At 36.1% G+C, this 16,696-nt stretch overlaps 1 protein-coding gene across 3 annotated transcripts in view; it reads left to right on the top strand.

Moving 5' to 3' along the window:
- Positions 1 to 16,696, top strand: part of FNIP1 (folliculin interacting protein 1) — a 153,833-nt gene that overhangs the window by 65,129 nt on the left and 72,008 nt on the right. The gene's annotated exons all lie outside the window — the stretch shown is intronic.

The raw sequence follows: 16,696 nt of genomic DNA, 5'->3' as shown, positions 1-16,696 counted from the left end.
TTTGAAAGTTGTTAAAAGAGTAAAAGTTATCATCACACGAAAAAAATTGGTGACTGTGTATGTTGATGGATGTTAACTAGGTTTATTGTGGAGGTAATTTTGCAGTATCTAAAAAAATCATTATGTTGTACACCAGAAACTAATATAATGTTATATGTCAGTTATCTTTCAGTTTAAAAGATATAGTGAAAAGAATCAGTTGCTGCTGTTAGGGGAATGGCTGGATGTGGGGGATGAGGGAGAAGGAAGTGTTTGGTAAATCCAACAGTTTGGTTTGAATAGTTGAGTAATGAGATATAGCCTTATAGTGACAGAATTGTGGATGGTTAGACAGTTGAAATCTAAGGTTGCATATGTGATAAGCATGTCTTCTTTGTATTTAGACTGCTGATAGCTCAGCAGAACTAGACTGAGGCTGACAGATTGATAATTGATTGATATATATTACTTTGATTTTTTAAGGAAGTATTTATTGAGAGTTTTCTTTGCTTGATAGTGTTCCACTGCATTGTAGCATAGGACCTCTCATTTATTATTTATCTTGATTAATGCTTATTCGTTGTGTGTTTTTTCAGCATTATTACTTTTTTTCTTATGCAGCCTTGTGAGTCTTGACTCCTGCTGTTACTTGAACCCTCCCACCCACTTTTTCTGGAATGATGCTTAATTGGTTCTTGTTAGTCTTCTCTCTTGCTGATGTCTTTCACGGTTAACTTTTTTCTTTGTCTGCAGACATTCACAAAGCCCCTTTATACAACACCAACAAAATGATTATCCTTTTACTTTCTCCTTCATGTCTGTGTCGTCTTTTTCTTTTTCTGACTCTTCATTCTTAGCATCTGTTGCTGTCTCAGTCTCTCTGCCTCACCGTCAGGCTGTCTGTCCTTTATGTCCCCTGGTCTCCTTAATGTCTCTTCTTGGTTTGCTTCATGTCTCTTGGTCTTTTCTCTCTCTCTATGTCTCGGTATTAATCTGTCTGCTGGCTCTAATCTCATACCACCCACTCATTTCTCATTTTTCTGAAATTTTCCTGTAAGCCTACTACTTAAAAAACAAACAAAAAACACAAAACTGTTCTTGGTGTGCCTGTGTGAATCAGTCATTTAAGCATTCGACTCTTCATTTCAGCTTAGGTCATCATCTCACAGTTCATGAGACTGAGCCCCACCTTGGGCTCTGTGCTGACAGTGCAGAACCTGCTTGGGATTCTCTCTCCCCCTCTCTCTTTGTGCCTCCCCTGCTCATGTATGTACACGCTTTATCTCTCAAAATAAATAAACATTAAAAAAAAGTTAAACAACCTGTTCTCTGGGTGCATGGGTGGCTCAGTCACTTAAGCATCCAACTGTTGAGCTCAGGTCATGATCTCATGGTCCTAAGACCGAACCCTGAGTTGGGCTCTGTACTGAGCATAGAGCCTTCTTAAGATTCTCTCCACACTCTTTCATGCACGCTTGCATTGCACTCTCTTTCTTTCTCTCTCTCAGAAAAACCCCAACAAAAACCCCCAAAAAAACAATAAACCCTGAAAAACTAAAACTCAAACTTCTCTAGACTCACTGGTGACTAGAAATCAAACAGCCTTGAATATCTCCAGTCTCTCTTGGCTTCATATGTCCTCATCCTACGTGCCATTTCCCTAGATGAAGATTTATCCACTTTCAGGGTTCATTTTATCAGAACTTTATGACTCCTTTCTGATTCTTCTAGGTATATTCCTTTTCTATCAAAATTCTCATAATCCTTTATTCATAGTTTGTTCATAGACTTCTATATTATAGCTATATTTTTATGCACATTCATTATTAGTTGGGAAAGAAAGACAAAGTAAAAAATTCATCTGTTATTTACCTTAGTTTCCTAAACTGCCTACTGCCTCACATGTGGTAAGAAGTACTCAGGATATGATTTGATCAATTTTAGTTATAGTTAGGAAGTTTATTATCAAAATCCTGTAAATACTTTCATGAAGATTTCATATGTTCCTTTTGAATACTGTGAATCACATCAAAATACTCATTGTTTCCTCCAAATTGCAAGCTGTTTGAATCTTCAAGTGATTTTTAAAAATCTACAATTACTGTACCTTTGGAACTTCAAATCATGTGGGCTCTACATAGGCAAAGAAGGACTGTGTGAGTAAATGATATATTTTTTTTTACTTCTTACAGAATATTTGAGTCTATACATAATGATGAGATAGTTTAGACATTAGCAGTTTGCTGAATAAAGGTAAATCATTCAACCTTGTCTTTGCAGAGCAACATTCTATTTTCATATGATAAATACTGAAGTCACTTCTCATATCCTTCCTCTTTCTTAGTTTAAAACATTCTACCAAAGATAAGGATTACAAATATTGATTTGGACATGTGTTTTTACCAGAAATTTTATTGAGAAAGTTCTCTCTTAAAATTGAGAAAATAATACTATAAATTATAAATGGAGAATTAAATTTTATAGTGTGAGTCATACGAAATTGCTTTACTCTGTTCCCTTTACCAAAAAGAAATTAACATTTTCCAATTTGGAAGCAGCTTTGGGAGACAGCATTTTCCAATTTGGTTTTGGGTTAGGTCATGACCTCACGGTTGTGAGATCAAGCCCTGCATTGGCTTTCACACTGGGAGTGGAGCCTGCTTGGGATTCGCTCTCTCCTTTTCCCTCTCACACTTGCATGCATGCCTAAATACACTCAATCTCTCCAAAAAAAAAAAAAAAAATGAGCACTGTAAAAATACTTAATGAGGTTCCTTTAAATAAAACACATGACAGATAGTTTTCTTTGTAAAGGTGATTCACTTTATTCACTTTATTGAGTATTTTTTATTTGGGATGGGAGGGGGAAAGGCAGGTAATATTTTCACAATGGCATACTGATTCATATCTGGATTTGGTTGAACCAAGGAATTCTCTATGAAGAGCATGGCAGCACCTTAGATGGATAAACAGATTTTTTCTATGTTTCCATGCAAAGAAAATACTGTCTCTTTAGAATATATTTAATGGGTTTAATGGGAAAATGAGGGAACTGTATATTTTATCTTTTTAATTTTGTGACTCATAAATTACATGAATGCTTTGATTTTGTGTTAGAAATTAAAGTACTTTGCATGCTAAAATGTCTTATAATGTTAAAATTATATTGATCAATGTATAGCTTTTCAGAACAGGTGTATTTCAGCTTTATTATATTTTATGAAAATGACTATTGAACTGTAAAGATTAAAATGAATACATTCAATGATTTTAATAAAGTAACTCACTTTGTAAAAGAATTATTTTTATTTTTTGTTTTTTACATTCAGTCCTCAGACCTTATTCATTTTATAGCTGAAATATAAAAATCACTGTGATGTCGTTTCTTTGAACACTGATGTAGCCAAATGTGTCCTGTGTGATTTCATCCTGTGATACTCTCCTTATCCTGGACATTGTTTTTGTTTTAATGATAATGTAATGCTGTTTCTTGAGTTCTCAGTGAAATTATATGATCATTTACATGCTTTAGCTTTTAATCATTATATTCAAGTATAAAATTGTATAGCAAATGCACGTAAGTTTGGAAAGGTGAACACAAATTACAGTGTATGAGTTTTGTACACGTTGAAGCATTGTATAATAGTTGAGTCTTAATTATGAGACCAAATTTGGAACATTGGATTTTAGGTCGTTGGAGCTGTAAAAAAGGTAATATACAGGAATCAGAAAGCTCCATATATACTTACAGGTTTCAGTTAGATGATATGAAGGTAGTTAAGACAGCATTTAAAATAGCAACTTAAAAAAGTGCCTTGCATAAATTAAAAAAAAACAAACAAAAAACAATTATGGTTTCAGAATTTTAAAAGTCTCCAAAAGTGTATAGAATCTACTCGAGCAAAGGGAAAGGCAAAATATATTTTTGGGTAATACTCACTGTCCTAAAGTTGTCCATTCTCTCTAAGTTGCTTTGTAAAATAATGCAATCCCAATAAAAAAGACCATCATTTTTTTGTTTGTTTGTTTTTGGTGGAGGGCATTGTGTGGAACTAGGCAGAGGAATCTGAAGTTCAAATGGAAAAAAAATAAGCAGTAACTGGTTGGAAAACTGAAAAAAGGACAGTAAGGATGAGCTAGCTGTACCAGATTTGCAAAAATACTTTGTTTCAGTAATTAAAACAGTGTGTAATTGGCACACTAATAGGCAAAGAGATTAACAGAGTAAGATAAAGAAACACAAATAGATCCACATACACACAGGTATTTAGTATATGATAAAGACATCATCTTAAATCAGTAAAGATCAGTAAATGGTATTGAGTCACATAACTAGAGTAAAGATAAATTTGGATTTGTACTTCAAGTATGTTAGACATAATAATGTAAAAAAAGTAAAACTACGATATTACACAAGAAAATGTGAGTTCCCTATATTTTTGTGGAATGAAGACTTTTCTAACTATGACTTAAAATACAGGGGCCATAAAGTAAAAGACTCTTAACTTTGACAACCACTACACATGTGATAGGATTTATATTTTCATTCCTAATAAAGGAAACAAAAATGAAAAGTATACTGTGATTTTAGTTCTTTCCTTTTAGATTGGCAAAAACTCAGATGTTTAATCATGATACTTTGCTGTAAAAGTGAATGAGTAAAGTGATACAATCTCCATGGAGTTAATCTTGCAGTGTCTACTAATATTATATCTATTTTTGCTTTTTTTTGTTGTTTTATTTACATTTGATTTATTCCCTGCCACACACAAAGGATTTAAATTGCCTTCCAAAATGTATAAAATGTAAGAAGAGTGCATTTTATTTATTTATTTATTTATTTATTTATTTAGTAAATTTTATTTATTGAGAAAGAGAGAGGGAGGGGCAGAAAGAAGGGACAGAGAGAATCCCAAACAAGCTCTGCATTGCTAGCACAGAACCTGATGCAGGGCTCAATCTCACTGACTGTGAGATTATGACCTGAGCTGAAATCAAGAGTGGGATGCTTAACCATCTGAGCCTCCTAGGCGCCTGAAGAAGAGTACATTGTAAATAGGTAAGAAAAATAAGAAAAGGAGTAATTAAGGTGAAGCTTATTATTTTTATATTATCATCATGACATCAAGTAATTAATGGTTCAGAGTAGGAGAAACTCAGTGATCCAAAGAGGATGAAGAAACAGTTCCTAAAATAGTAATCTATTGTATGAAGATAAGGTACTGCACAAGAGTTTATCAGTTATAATTAGCTCTTTCATAATTTCTTACCATAGCACGATATTGTGGGGAAAAAACATTGACTTTGAAATCATAGTCCCAACTCCCCCCCCCAGCTTTATTGAAATACAGTAGACATACAGCATTGTGTAAGTGTAAGGTATACAATGTAGTTATTTTATGTATGTGTATATGGAAAAGAGATTGTCACAGTAAAGTAAGTTATCACATCTATCATGTCACACAGAATTTTTATGTGTGTTTGTGATGAGAACTTTTCAAATTTACTCTCTTGGCAACTTTTGTACTGTTAACTATAGTCACCATGCTGTACATTACATCCTTAGAACTTAACTCACTCTTTATCTGGAAGTTTGTACAGAGTTCCAGCTTGGAATCTATGCATACTGTGGTGATGATAATACCTACCTCAAAGGATTATTGTACAGAAAAATTAGACAATGTATGTAAGGTCCCAAACATAGGCACCAGGCAAATTGTACCTTTCTTTTTTAAATTCAATTCTGTTCACAGAAAAATAGAGCTAACTAAAATTTAGGTCATGGGAATGAACAGATTTTTAGAGTAGGAAGAAATTCTATTGATGGTCCTATCCAGTGATTGTCTGTGCGTGACAATGTCCTGGGGCACTTGTTAAAAATACAGATTCTGAGGCTGCATCCCCAGAGATTCTTTTTTTCTTTTTTTAATTTTAATTCCAGTATAGTTAACATAGTGTTGTATTAGTTTCAAGTGTATAAAACGGTTATTCAGTAGTTCTATACACTACTTAATGCCCATCATTATAAATGTACTTTTAATCCCCTTCATTTATTTCACTCATTCCTGACCTCTTATCTGGTAACCATCAATTGTCTATAGTTTAGAATTTTTTTTGTCTTTTTTTTCTTTGTTCATTTGTTTCTTAAATTCCACGTTTGAATTTTTTTTTTTCAACGTTTATTTATTTTTGGGACAGAGAGAGACAGAGCATGAACGGGGGAGGGGCAGAGAGAGAGGGAAACACAGAATCGGAAACAGGCTCCAGGCTCCGAGCCATCAGCCCAGAGCCTGACGCGGGGCTCGAACTCACGGACCGCGAGATTGTGACCTGGCTGAAGTTGGACGCTTAACCGACTGCGCCACCCAGGCGCCCCTTAAATTCCATGTTTGAGTGAAATCATATGGTATTTGTCTTTCTCTGACTTATTTCATTTAGCATTATACTCTAGAGTGTAATAATCCCATTTATTATGTTATTGCAAATGTTATTGCAAATGGCAAGATTTCATTCTTTTTTATGACTGAATATTTCCTAATGTGTATATCTCCCTCACATCGTCTCTAGCCATTCATCTATTGATGGACACTTGAGCTGCTTCCATAATTTGGCTATTATAAATAATGGTGCAATAAACATAGGGGTGCATTTATCTTTCTGAATTCGTGTTTTTGTATTTTTTGGGTAAATACCCAGTAGTGGAGTTACTGGATCATATGGCATTTCTATTTTTAATTTTTTGAGGGACATCCATACTGGTTTTTCTACAGTGGTTTCACCAGTTGGCATTCCCACAAACAGTGCACAAGGGGTTCCATTCTCTGCATCTTTGTCAGCTTTTCTTGTTTTTTGTTTTTTTAATTTTAGCCATTCTTACAGGTGTAAGAGATATTTCATTATGCTTTTGATTTGCATTTCCCTGATGATTAGTGATGTGGAACACCTTTTCATGTGTCATTTGGCCATCTGTATGTCTTCTTTGCAGAAATGTTTGTTCACGTCTCATGCTCATTTTTAATTGGATTGTGTGTTTTTTGGTGTTGAGTTGTATAAGTTCTTTTTATATTTTGGATACTAACCCTTTATCATAGAAGTCATTTGCAAATATCTTCTCCCATTCCATAGGCTTTTTAAAAATTTTGTTGTTTCCTTTGCTGTGCAAAATATTTTTATTTTGATGTAGTCCCAATAATTTATTTTTGCTTTTATTTCCCTTGAAATAGAAAAATGTTGCTATGGCTGATGTCAGAGAGATTACTGCCTGTGCACTCTTCTAGGATTTTTATGGTTTCTTGTGTCACATTTAGGTCTTTAATCCATTTTGAGTTTATTTTTGTGTATTATGTAAGAAAGTGGTCCAGTTTCATTCTTTTGTTTGTAGCTGTCCATTTTTCCCAACACAGTTTGTTGGAGAGAGAGTCTTGTTCCCACTGCATATTCTTTCTCCTTTGTTGATGATGAAATTACTGTATCATTTTGGGGTTATTTCTGGGCTCTCTGTTCTGTTCCGTTCATCTTTGTGTCTATTTTTATGACAATACCATACTGTTTTGATTACTACAGCTTTGTAATATATGTTAAAATCTAGGATTGTGACAGTTTTATATTTCTTTTTCAAGACTGCTTTGGATATTCAGGGTCTTCTGTGGTTCCATACAAATTGTAGGATTGTGTGTTGTAATTCTGTGAAAATGCTGTTGCTATTTTGATAGAAAGTGCATTAAAACTGTAGATTGCTTTGGGTAGTGTGGCTGTTTTAACAGTATTTGTTCTTCCAATCCATGACCGTGGAATACCTTTCCATTTGTTTGTGTCGTCTTCAATTTCTCTAATCATTGTGTTACAGTTCTCAATGTTCATTTATTTTTGAGAAGGAGAGAGAGAGAGAGAGAGAGAGAGAGAGAGAGAGAGAGCATGAGCAGGGGAAGGAGCAGAGGAGGGGCAGAGAGAGAGGGAGACACAGAATCCAAAGCAGGCTCCAGGCTCTGAACCACCAGCACAGAGCCTGATGTAGGGCTTGAACTCATGAATGGTGAGATCATGACCTGAGCTGAAGTTGGACATTTAACCGACTGAGCCACCCAGGTGCCCCTTGTGTTACAGTTTTCAGAGAACAGGTCTTTCATCTCCTTGGTGAAATTTATTACTTGGTATTTTATTATTTTTGGTGCAGTTGTAAATGGGATTGTTTTTTTACTTTCCCTTTTGGCTGCTTCATTATTAGCGTATACAAATGCAATGGATTTCTGTGTATTGATTTTGTATCCTGCAACTTTACTGAATTCATTAATGAGTTCTGGTAGTCTTTTGGTGAAGTCTTCAGAGTTTTCTATATATATATATATAGTATAATTAGTGAAAAGTTTTACCTGCAATTATTGAAAGTTTTACTTCTTTCTTACCAATTTGGATGCCTTTTTTTGTTGTTGTTGTTGTCTCATTGTTGTGAGTGGAACTTCCAATACTATGTTGAATAAAAGTGTTGAGAGTAGACATCCTTGTCTTGTTCTTGATCTTAGGGAAAGGGCTCTCAGTTTTTCACGATTGAGTATGACATTAGTTGTGGATTTTTCATATATGGCTTTTACTATGTTTCCTTTAAACGTCGTTAGTTGAGAGTTTTTATCTTGAATGAATGGTGTGCTTTGTCACTTTTTTTTTTGTATCTATTGAAATGATCATGTGGTTTTTATGCTTTCTTTTGCTAATGTGAAGTATCACATTGATTGATTTGTGAATATTGAACCACCTTTGCAACCCAGAAATAAATCCCCCTTGATTCTGGTGGATGATTTTTTTAATGTATTGTTGAATTTGGTTTACCGGTGTTTTGTTGAGAAATTTTGCGTCTGTGTTCATCAGGGATATTGGCCTGTAGTTCTCTTTTTTAGTGGTGTCTTTATCTGGTTTGGGTATCAGGGTAATGCTGGCCTCATAGGATAAATTTGGAAACTTTTCTTCCTCTTCTATGTTTTGTATATATTAGTTTGAGAAGAATAGGTATTAACTCTTTTTTAAATGTTTAGTAAAATTCACCTGTGAAGTCATGTGGTCCTGAACTTTTGTTTGTGAGGAGTTTTCTGATTACCAATAAAACTTCATTGCTGGTATTGGTCTGTGCACATTTTCTATTTCTTCCTGATTCAGTTTTGGGATGTTATGTGTATCTAGGAATTTTCCATTTTTGATTAGTCTGGCCAGGCTTTATCAATTTGTTGATCTTTTCAAAGAAGCAGCTCCTGGTTTCATTGATGTGTTCTATTGTTTTTTTAGTTTCTATTTTGTTTATTTCTTCTCTAATATTATATTTTTTATTATATCCTTTTATATCCTATTATATTCTTTCTTCCTTTACTATATCCTTTCTTCTACTGGTTTTGGGCTTTATTTGTTCCTCTTTTTGTAGCTTCATTAGGTGTAAGGTTAGATTGTTTATTTTAGATTCTTCTTGCTTCTTGAGGTAGGCCTGTATTGCTGAACCTCTTTTATTGTTTAGACCATTGTGCTTTCATTTTCATTTGTCTCCATGTATTTTTTACATTTCCTCTGATTTTTTTTTTTTTTTTTTTCCCAGAGAGAGTGAGAAGGCACACACATGAGAGGGAGGGGCAGAGCAAGAGAGAGAGAATCCTAAGCAGGCTCCACTCCCAGCGTGGAGCCCAATGCAGGGTTTGATCTCATAACCATGAGATCATTACCTAAGCTGAAACCAAGAGTCAGATACTTAACTGACCAAGCCACCCAGGCGTCCTTTCATTTCCTTTTTGATTTCTCAGTTGACCCATGAATTGTTTAGTAGCATGTTATTTAACCTCCATGTATTGTGTTCTTTCCAGACTTTTTCATGTGGTTGATTTTTTAGTTTCATAGTGTTGTGGTCAGAAAAGATACATGGAATGACTTTGATCTTTTTGAATTTGTTGAGACTTACTCTGTACTCTCACATACGATCTATTCTGGAGAATGTTCTGTGTGCACTTGAATGTGTATTGTGCTGCAGGGACCTTTGCCTGTGTTATCCTCTGAAGCTTTCATTGGTGGGTGGAGCCTATAGTCAGACCAGGCCCACTGCTAGAGTCTAGTTTGAACTGGTGTGTGTGGTTGTCTTCCCCTCTCCTTGTGCAGGAGTCACTTTGACGTGGTCCTGGCCCCTTACCAAGCTGCTTGCATACTCTCAGGTTTGTGCACTGCCTTGGCTGGCTCTGTCCAAAGGTCTGTTGGAGGAGGCAAGTCTGCAGGAGAAAACAGGGGCAGGCTTCTTAGTATTAGCCAGGTCTGGACAGGTCTGCTGTGGGATAGGACCTGGAATGAGGCATAGTTGGAGGGGGCTTGTATGGAAGAGAACACAGGAGTGTGGTACTCTGTTAACAAGTTAGTTGGAGCTTGTCGGGGCTGAGGTTTCTCCCCCCAAGTGTCCATGTGTCTAGTCTGGGAGTGGGGGAGGTGGGGGAGGGAAATGGTGCCTTCCAACTCCTTTCTTCCTGGAAAAGTCTTCCAAGGATCCCTGTCCCTCCAACACATGCTCTGAGATTAGTAAACACCTCTCTCTCCCATATACTTGAGGCATTTTTCAGACTGCTGCTTCTATGCCGTATCTCCACAGGGCTGTTGTTGGTGCTCTTTATGCATGGGGACTCAGTTTCCTCTGCCCTCTCTGCTATCCTAGAGCTGAGCCTGCTGATTTTAAAGTTCCAGGTGTTAAGCCCCACTGATGGTAAGAACTTGTGAGATTAAGCCCCACTGGTTTTCAAAAGCCAAATGTTATGGAGACTGGTCTTCTCTATATGGGATCCCTATGCTTAGGGTGCTTGGCCTGAAGGTCTGTTTCTTATCCCTCTCTGAGCCTGTGATGTTGGTGTCCTTCCCTTATGCAGACAGTCCCATGGTCCATTTAACTCCTGATCACCTTCCTTCCTTCCTTCCTTCCTTCCTTCCTTCCTTCCTTCCTTCCCTCCTTCCTTCCGTGTGACCTTATCTCTACATTTAGCTGTGGAGAGTCTGTTCTGCCAGTCTTGGGTCATTTTCTTGGTTATTTACACTGATATGGGTGTTAGTTAGTTGTGTTCGTGGGATGACATGTGGTTAGGATCTTCCAACTCCACCATCTTCCCTGGAAGTCTTATTTATTCTTGTTTTAATCCAGCAGTTCTACCAGCAATATCCTTCCTTAACAGATGAATGGGTAATAAGCTATAATATATTTACACACTGAATACTATTAAGCTGTATGAAAAAAAGAAGGAGGAGGATTTCTAACGATAAATGGAAAGATTCTCTAGGCTTTTAGAGGAAAATAAAGCAAGGACAGAACTGAATTACTTACCTTTTCTGTAATAGAGAAAGAAAAGTAATACTGTGTTTTTATTTGCAAAAAGAAATTTTAGAAGGATAATAATAAACCAGTTAAAGTGACTAATTGGGAATATGTGGAGTGGGAAATAGGGTACTACAAGAAGGGTTTCTAGATTTCCGTGTGTATACTTACTTATTTTGTTTTTGCTTTTGAGTCATATGAATGGATTACTTATGTACAACTTAAAATTATTAAAAGTTGACTGAACAAGAAAAAAACCGAAAATTTATGTGAAAGACTTGTAAACTGAAAATACCATGTAAGTGTTGGTTACTTATTTGAATTTCAGTTGTGATATAGAATCTGGAACATAAAATATGGTTATGTGTCAAGGTTAAAATTTTTAATCCCCCATGTCTTTCTACCTTCCATCCATTTACCCTTTCTGAACAATTTAGTCCTAAAGCCATTAGGTAGGGCTGAACACTGATGTCAGTTGGTCGAGACATGGTGGTCCAAGGCAGAGTATTAGAACCCAAGTAAGTTAAGGAGGACATCTCCATAGCTGCTGCCTGATACAGAGTGTCAGTGCCCAAGTGGGATGTTGAGGGCATCCATCTTGGCTCGCTGTGCCTGAGGAAAAGAAAATGTCCATGCAGGTGAGGGAGTGAGAAATGAAAGACTGGTTTCATATAAGGGAGTTGATAAAATAAACACATTTGAAGGCTAATGAAAGGCATGTTGTTCTGATTGTTAGAAAAGGGAGTTATAAATGAGAAAACTAGAAGAACCTTGTAGTCTTGGAATGGAATTGGATTTATTGGTGCAAATTTATATTTTAATATATATGTACACGCATGTATATACTCAAATGCAATAAATGTAAATGTAAACTTGTTTATGGATATGTTAGATACATATGTGTACTCCTCAGCCCTGTCAGAGCAGTGAGAGCAGAAGCACAATGAGACCCCAACATGTGGGCTCATACCTAGTATCTAGATCTTAATGTCTTAATTCCCTTCTCCATTAGAATGAACCAGGGCTCTTTAGGGAAATGACTGGTCCTTAGACTGGAGCAGGGAAAGAAAAAGAAAAGCCTGGAACTTGTGCCAGAAGCTTAAACAATGATGGGAACATGTCAAAGGGACATAGAAACCAGCATGAAGGGCCTGTCACTGGCTAAATAGGGAAAACTCTAGCATAAAAACAAATAATGATAGTAGCAGATTACAACCCATTGGATGAAATAGAAAACCATGAGTTTATACTGATATAAATAAGTTGAAAGTTTGATGAGAAACAGCATTTTTATGGCATAAAAATAAAATAGCATACGAATTTCATTCCCCCCCCACCCCTTATCAAAATATTATTAATTACAAAGGAGAAAAAAGTTTGTTTACAGTGAGGTTGCTTGGTAGGTGCCACCTTAATCAAGTGATCATCAGTATTAAGAATATTATCATTAATGGGCATTGAAATCATATGCCACATGAAAAGTGGCTGTATTATGATTATGTAAGGGAATGTCCTTGTTTGTAGAAAATACACATTGAAGTATTGATGCTTTAGTTCATAGCATCTTAGGTAGTCAGCTTACTCCCATTTGGTTCAGGAAAAAATAATTCTTTGAACTAAGTTTGCAACTTGTTTGTGATTATGTGAAAATGTTAAAAAAAAGTTAATAAAAATTATAATCCATTTATAAGAAGCCAGGTTTTTTTTCAGTGGTGTTTATAACTTATTTTTTATGTGTAAGTAGAGCATGATTTTTTGTGGGTTAAAAATAAAGTATGGCATCATTCTTTTTGGAATGAAAGTGAGATAAGAAAACTGAATCCTTTTGCTCTGTGGTTGTGCTCATAGAAGGCCTATGTCTGTCTACCTGAGGGTTGCAGACTGTGCCCTCTCCCCTCATTAGACCATCTTCCCGTGAAGTTGTTGCTATGTGGATTCAGAAAAGCCATGACTTCAGAATGGGAGGGAGAAAAGACTCTGGACAGCTGAGGAGTTGGTAGGAGAGAGGGGTGTGTGTGTGGGGGAGTGTGTGTGGGGGGGTGTGTGTGTGCATGTAGTAAGAAATTTTATGTATACTTTAACGCTTCAGTCCTAAAACTGATGGATGTTTGTCCCTTTCCTCCCTATAGCAGATTGCTTCATGATTCAGAGATTGGATATACCAAGGTCCCTCAGCCTGGAATATCTTTCTAGCCCTCCCACTCTTCTTCTTTCACCTTAACTCCTGTGCTTTTTTGTAGTCCTGGGTTAAATGTCATTTTTTGGTTTCCCTAGACTAGGTTAAGTCCTCTCTTGGACAGTTCACTTAAGTGTCATTGATCCTTAACCTCTATTTTAATGTGGGGATAATTATAATACTTCCTAGAGTTGTTGTGAGGAATAAAAGAATAACTGTATGTAAAATGGAATAGTGCCTAGGCACATAGTAAGTACAATGAGTTAGCTATTGCTAACATAAAAGAACATATTTGAAATATTATATTTCATTATACACAGTTGTCTATTTGTTAAATGCCTCTTTCTCTCATTTGATTGTTAGTTCCATGAGGAAAAGGACTGTTTCATTCAACTGTTTCTTAGTTTTTGGTATACATTGTATTCAAATTGAGTTTTATTGACAAATAATTGACATATATCATTCCATAAGTTTAACATATACAGCCTGATGGTTTGCTTTACATATACCATGAAATGGTTACCAGCATAGATTCAGCTAACATTTATCTTCTCATACAGACAGAATAAAAAGAAAAGAAAGAAAAAAAAGGAAGAAAAAATTCTATTTATGCTGAGAACTATTAGAATTTACTCTTGGGGCGCCTGGGTGGCGCAGTCGGTTAAGCGTCCGACTTCAGCCAGGTCACGATCTCGCGGTCCGTGAGTTCGAGCCCCGCGTCAGGCTCTGGGCTGATGGCTCGGAGCCTGGAGCCTGTTTCCGATTCTGTGTCTCCCTCTCTCTCTCTGCCCCTTCCCCGTTCATGCTCTGTCTCTCTCTGTCCCAAAAATAAATAAACGTTGAAAAAAAAATTTAGAATTTACTCTTTAAAAAATTGTTTTTAATATTTTTTTTTTTGAGAGAGAGAGAGAGGGAGAGAGGAAAAAGAGGGAGAGGGAGAGAGAGAGAGAGGGAGAGCGAGAGCGAGAGCGAGCACGCTAGTGGGGAAGGGGCAGACAGAGAGAGGGAGACACAGAATCTGAAGCAGGCTCCAGGCTCTGAGCTATCAGCACAGAGCCTGATGCGGGGCTCGAACTCACAACCAGTGAGATCATGACCTGAGTCGAAGTTGGACACTCAACCAACTGAGCCAACCAGGTGCCCCTAGAATTTACTCTGTTAACAACTTTCCTATAATATTACGAAGCAGTGTTATCTATTATTGTGTTGTGCATTATTACATCCCTAGTACTTATTATTACTGGAAATTGGTACCTTTTGACCACCTTCCTCTAAATCTGCCTCCCCATACCTTCCACTTCTGGTGACTGCAAGTCTGAACAGTATTTGCTTTTCTTTGTCTGACATTTCACTTAGCCTAATGCTTTCAGGGTCCATCTATGTTGTCACAAATTATAGGATTTCCTAATTTTTTGTGGCTGAATAATATAGTTTGTGTACATATAGTACACAATATAGTGTGTACATGTGTACATTAAAAATGTACATTACACATGTACATTACATGTGTACAAAATAATATAGTTTGTGTACAACAAAGAAGTTGTGTTACAACTTCTTTATCCATTCATCTGTCAATAGAAACTTAGGTTCTTTCCATGTCTTAACTATTGTAAATAATGCTGCTATGAACATGGGTGCAGATATATTTTTGAGTCAGTTTTTATTTCATTTGGATATGTATTCCCAGAAGTGGAATTGTTGGATTGTAATATAGTTCTATTTTTAATATTTTGAGGATCCTCCATGCTGTTTTTCAAAGTGGCTGCACCAATTTGTAGTCTTAGCAAGAGTATACAAAGGTTCCCTTTTCTCCAGATCCATGCTAGTGTTTGTTATCTCTCGACTAATTGATGATGACCATTCTAATAGACATGAGGTGATACCTTATTGTGGTTTTAATTTATATTTCCCTAATCACTAGTAATATTGAGTATCTTTCATGTAAAACCACCTGGTTTTGCCTTTAAGCATATTATGTAGTTACTAGTTCTTATAACTTTGGTGAAGTTACTTAAACTCTCTCGGCTTCATGTTTCTTATGCATTAAACTGGGCTATAATATCTACCACCCTGAGTATTAAAGAAAATAGTTTTAAAGACCTAGCATTTCGATGGTGATCATTAAATAGAAGGTTGTTAAGATGTGGCCAAGAATATCAGTACCAAAAATATCAATATTTTAGTAAGTGTTTAAATGAAATAATATACATGGAAATATCTACTGAATTTCCTGACTCCAAAGTAGGTATTCAGTTATTTTAGCTTCTTACTTTAACTTTTTTCTAATATCATTTATAGCTACAAACCAGTAAGCACATGCTAGTTCTAGATGCTGTATAGAGCACTTTATGTATTTTATATATAAGTACATATGGAGACACACACACACACACACACACACACACACACACACACACACACCTTAAGTGTCACAAATACCCTACCCATTAGATAGGGTTTTTCTTTCCATTAAATAGATAAATTTAGCGAGGTCAGGTAACTCGCTGAGCCAGGATTTAAATTCACATCTTTTTAGTTGTAAAGCCCTTATTCATTTTAGTTTATCATGCTGTCTCTCTACATTTTTGGTTAGAGGTGATTTTGGAATTACCAGGTGTTCTCTTTTATAATGCCCTTGGTGGTGATGGCATCTATAAAACAGTTGATCTTCAAAAACTGTGATTTCAGTCAGATTACTTCCTCTGAAAACCTACGTGAGGTCTGTTACATGGAAGAGTGTACATACTGGTAACTGTGATAAAGCACCAAAATATTTTTAGGAGTATCAAAGTCCATGGTAGATTGCACCTTTGGTAGTTGTGAGCAGTGAAAGCTCTAGAATCTGGGAGTGGGAGAAAAGCAAGGGAATGAAGAAAAAGGAATAGAAATACATTATGCTTTCATACTATGCCACTGTACAACCTTCTTGTCCTAAAGTTAGCTGTTATTAAAAGTTTGTTAAGAGAGGGAAGCAAACCAAGAGACTTAAATATAGAGAACAAACTGAGGGTTGCTGGAGGGGAGTTGGGTGGGGGGGCATTGGTTAAATGGGTGATGGGCATTAAGGAGGGCCCTTGTTGGGATGAGCACTGGGTGTTACATGTAGGTGATGAATTGCTAAATTCTATTCCTGAAATCATTATTACACTATGTGTAAACTATCATGGATTTAAATTTTTTAAAAGGCAAAAAACAAAACAAAACTAAACATTTAACTGTTCAAC

The sequence above is a fragment of the Prionailurus viverrinus genome, chromosome A1 (genome assembly GCF_022837055.1).
Source record: "Prionailurus viverrinus isolate Anna chromosome A1, UM_Priviv_1.0, whole genome shotgun sequence".
In the NCBI taxonomy this organism is placed as follows: Eukaryota; Metazoa; Chordata; class Mammalia; order Carnivora; family Felidae; genus Prionailurus; species Prionailurus viverrinus.
Note: the sequence above shows the minus strand (reverse complement) of the source record. Positions and strands in the feature narration are given on the sequence as shown.